Genomic DNA, 4533 nt, shown 5'->3' with positions numbered 1-4533 from the left:
TAATGACGATTTTCAAACTCGGTTTTCCACAAACCGTTTCAAAAGCACCTTTCTAGGCCGTCGTAATGATGATTTTCAAACCCGATTTTCTACAACCGTTTCAAAAGCACCTTTTTAGGTCGTTGTAATGTTTCAAAACCGGTTTTCTACAACCATTTCAAAAAACACCTTTTTACGCCGTTATAATCGCCACGTCAAGACACGGATTTTAACCCGTCTCGCGCCGACAAATTGGCTCTTTTATAACCCGAAAATGACATACACCCTTTTTCGAGGACTTTTAAATCCCGAGGACTATACACCGTTCTCGGGACCACAACATTTTCAAACATTTTAAAACTCGATTTTCAAAACGCACGATTTTGAATTTCAAAAGCCGTCTTCGGAAACAACACATTGTTTTCAGAACCGCCGCAACTCGAACTCAAACCATCTTTTGAAAACAAACCTAAGACAACTTTTCAACTGACTGACTTTTTGAAAATCCCTAGTCTTCGGAAGCAGTCCATAAAACGACAAATGAATCTTTTTGAAAATTTCTATTTTCGAAAATTTCAGTCCACCATTCCAATTCTGCCTCGTGTCTATCGAGTCAAAGCAAACGAACTTATGGGTCTTTACTTATGAGTCGTCTCATCTATAGACTCATTCAACGGCGTCATGCGCTTACGTTGAACGCGAGTCAAGGGCCGGTCAACACCGTCACACCATAAATCGAGTTAGCACTGAGGCACCATACACGGTCCGAAGTGTCTTTCCCTTTTTTTGTGTTGTCTGTGTTTAGTCGTTAAACCGTGTCGGATTGGGATGTAAAGTGAGCCATTTTCTGCCTCAGAGCCATGGCCCCATCTTCAGCTTCGTCCAACAACAACGATAACAAAAGAGACCTCACAACGGCTTAGCTAGTCAACCTGCTCACAGCCCTTAAGGTCACCCTGGACCGTGTCGAGACCCGTATCGATACCCTAGAAAACAAGGAAACCGGAAAACACAAAACTCCGCCTTTGACCGAAACTGAGAAAAAGCACTACTACAAAACTTGTGATGGACATCGGACTTTTCGCTATATGGACATCGGATACACAACCGATGTAGAGTTTGGTCATGTCCATTGTGGATTAATGGACATCGGATTTTAAACCAATGTCCATTAAAATTTGCACATCGGATTTTTAGGAAAACCGATGTCTATTTGATCAATGGACATCGGATTTTTAGGAAAACCGATGTCTATTTGATCAATGGACATCAGTTTTTTGAAAAAATCCGATGTCTATAATTATTATTTTTTATAAAAAAAAAAATATTACGCTGTTGCCCATATTAGTCGTACACATGATGACAATGCAAAATGATTCCATAATCAACAAAAAATATCTGTATACAATCAATCGGTTATCCAAAGCCAATTACAAAAAAATTTCATCTACATAATGTGTCAAATTTACTTAGACGACTAACCTATACAAAAATATAAACCGATATGTAAACTATACAAAAAAATTTCATTTACATAATGTGTCAAATTATTTATAGATCTTCAACTACTTAGTATACCTTCGCCAGATAGCTTTTCCTCTTGGCTGTCATTGAATTTCTTCCTTTTGTATCGGTATTTGAATTTATGTAATCAAGCAAGTATGATACACTGGCAATATAGAATGAAGATAGAATATTAATCACAAGGCATACCCAGTATCCACATTCAACAAAATTGCAACAAAAGGTACAGGTTCACGTTCTACCTAGTAAGTGGAGTAATAATGGACAAAAGGTCACACCGCTTATGACAAATGACCTATTTAAGTTGAGGTTTTTGGAAATACCTCAGGTGGCCTTTGCTGGCTATGGATGCATCAGGTTTTCGAGTCCCATTTCTGGCAGCTTCTTGCTGTTCAAAGGCCTTGGATTCAAAATACTCAAGCCAAGCAGCAGCATCCTGCAGTGAAGATCCGAAACATGAAGCAAAACATTCACAAGGCTTTTTCAAAAAATCATTGGAAGAGTTAAGCTTAAGAGAGATAATCAAAGCATCTTCTTGGAAATTGGTGTTAAACTGTCCGATGAACTCCTTGAAGTGCATTAAAATTTGAGACCCTGAATTTGAATTATGGCAAAGAATGGCACAATAAGCCTTGCTTAGCTTCACTTTTAAACAAACAGGGGAAAAAAATCAATATAATGAGAGACGAACCCAATACAACTAGAATGACTGAATTAATAAATAAATAAAAGTTCAACTACATGAATAAATGGCCAACGACTGAATTACAAATAACACCAACCACTCATAATCGTTCTTGTCACCATCCACATTGAGCAGATCACTGGTCTCTCCTCGAACAGGGATATTGATTCCAAGCTTGAAATCCGTAAATGGCTTGGCTCTAGAAGCTGGAAATTCACAAATGCAAGTTACACAGACATTTAGCCCCATTAAGCATTGAATTGCGTATAAAATACTTTACATTTCAAACAACAAATAAAGTATAAGAGCAGAAGAAATTACATAACAAATCTTCAAAATCGTCAGTTGACTCAAGAAGGAAATTCTGTCTTTCTCTGCTTTGCAATTCGTTGAATAAAGCAAGATCATCGTCTTTTTCTTTAAAAGATAACACGCCCTCGAGACTACGTCCTATCTTATGGCTATCACTACGGAAATCGCCCCTGGAAGAGCGCCCCAAGGACGGAGAAGGTGGCATCTTGAATGCCTAAATCACTCCCAACTTTGCCGTCAAGCAATGCAACCCATAACCTGAAACAATCAGCCGAAGAAAATAAATAAGCCTGTGATACTTGCCCACCAAAGATAATTCCCTTACTAATAAAGTTCTCGCAATCAAAATTCAGGTTTCCAACGCCAAGCTTTACCCTAGATACGCAATTCAAAGCTTAAACTACACTTCATTACAACATAATTGTTGTTACGATATGCAATCATTTTGATGGTGTGAGAACCCAGTCATTACAAGCACCCCTCCAGCTAAGTGGAACAACCTTAATCAGGGCAAATTCATGGCCACAACAGCCAAATGCCGACTATATGGCAACAATTGAACACCCTCCTCACCAAATTACCAATTAAGTCACAATTAGGCAATGAAGTTATCGAAGTAATAGAAGATAATACAGACTGAATCAAACAAATTAAAATGTGAAGGGAAGGATACCATATTGATTCATCCTACAATAATGATTCATCCTACAATAAATTAAACAAATCACGAATTGCGGAATTATTACAAATTTTATACAAAAAACTCCCAATTTAATCACAAACCCTAATTTAAAAACATCAAGACCGAACTCTAAATTTTTTTCTAAAGAGTACCCACTTAAATTTGCATAAAGTACAAGCCTTAATCTGAATACTCTTAACTAAACAATTATCAAGCTCGAAAAACAAAAAGACAAGAACCAAAACAAAAAGTTCTCGGGATTAAAATAGATCTGAGAGCGAATTTACCGATTAAAGAAGAGATGCAAGTTCGTGCACTGGTCGGTGAGCTGCGGTGGTGGGCGGGCATGGTGAGCGCTGGTGGTGGGCGACGTGGGTGTGAATGTGTGAGCGCATTGAAGGGGAAGGAAAGAGGGAGTCTGAACTCTGAAATTCTGATTAGGTGTGAATGTCCGGAAGTTCGGATTTGCCGAGGTTGAGGTTGTTGTTCTCGGTGTACGTGGCGGCGGCGGTTGTGGTGCAGCAAGAGTAGCGGAAGATTGAAGATGGTCTTGTTGATTTGAGAGGGGGAATTTGATGGAAAAGGGAAATAGGGCTTGTGAGTGAGGGGAGATGATTGTAGATTTTGGATAAGTTATATCCATACGGGGTTCTGGCAAATATTTTTGCCGCCTATAATTTTCACTTTAGATGCACATCGGTTAAATGCAATGTCCCATGTTCATGACTTTTATATAGACATGGGTTTTATTAAATATCACATGTCCTTTAAAATCAGAAATAATGAACATGTGCTTTTTAACGCAACCGATGTACATATAATTATATGCACATCAGTTTTTTGCAAACAACCGATGTGCATATTATGTACATCGGTTTTCCAGATAATCCGATGTCCATCGACTGATGTCCATAACGAGTTTTGTAGTAGTGAAGCTCAAGCTCTTGGAAGAGCAACTCCTAGCCCAGGGAAACAACATCCACCTTGAGAACAATCGAAGGTTCGAACCCGTTGGGGATCAAATGCTCGACAACTTTATCTTAACTGATGTACCCAAGTTCAAGGGAGTGGCGGACCCGCTCAATCACATTCGGGCCTTCAAGGATTACATGTCCATCAAAGGGGTCAAACAGGAACTCTTCACCCGGATCTTTCCATCATCCCTGGAACCAATTCCCTGCCAATGGTACTGCCCCCTCGACCCAAAGAGCATTACTATCTGGGTCAAAGTTGCCGTTGAATTTGCTAAACAATAAGCCGACAACGTCGAAATCCAAGCCAACACCCGTACTCCTGAGGTCCTGACTCAGAATGACAAGGAAGGATTCAGAGAATTCTTCACCCGTTGGAG

General features: G+C 39.4%; 1 long non-coding RNA gene across 1 annotated transcript; it reads right to left on the bottom strand.

Annotated features, from left to right (window-relative positions):
- Window positions 1-2184: 2184 nt before the first annotated feature.
- LOC141627198 (uncharacterized) lies at window positions 2185-3620 on the bottom strand. The gene is made up of 3 exons (XR_012536751.1): window positions 3470-3620; window positions 2510-2758; window positions 2185-2394 (listed from the first exon to the last, which is right to left on the bottom strand). It is a non-coding gene; the product is annotated as an uncharacterized LOC141627198 (long non-coding RNA).
- Between the last annotated feature and the right edge of the window lie 913 nt (window positions 3621-4533).

This window comes from Silene latifolia, chromosome Y, assembly GCF_048544455.1.
Source record: "Silene latifolia isolate original U9 population chromosome Y, ASM4854445v1, whole genome shotgun sequence".
Lineage (NCBI taxonomy): Eukaryota > Viridiplantae > Streptophyta > Magnoliopsida > Caryophyllales > Caryophyllaceae > Silene > Silene latifolia.
Note: the sequence above shows the minus strand (reverse complement) of the source record. Positions and strands in the feature narration are given on the sequence as shown.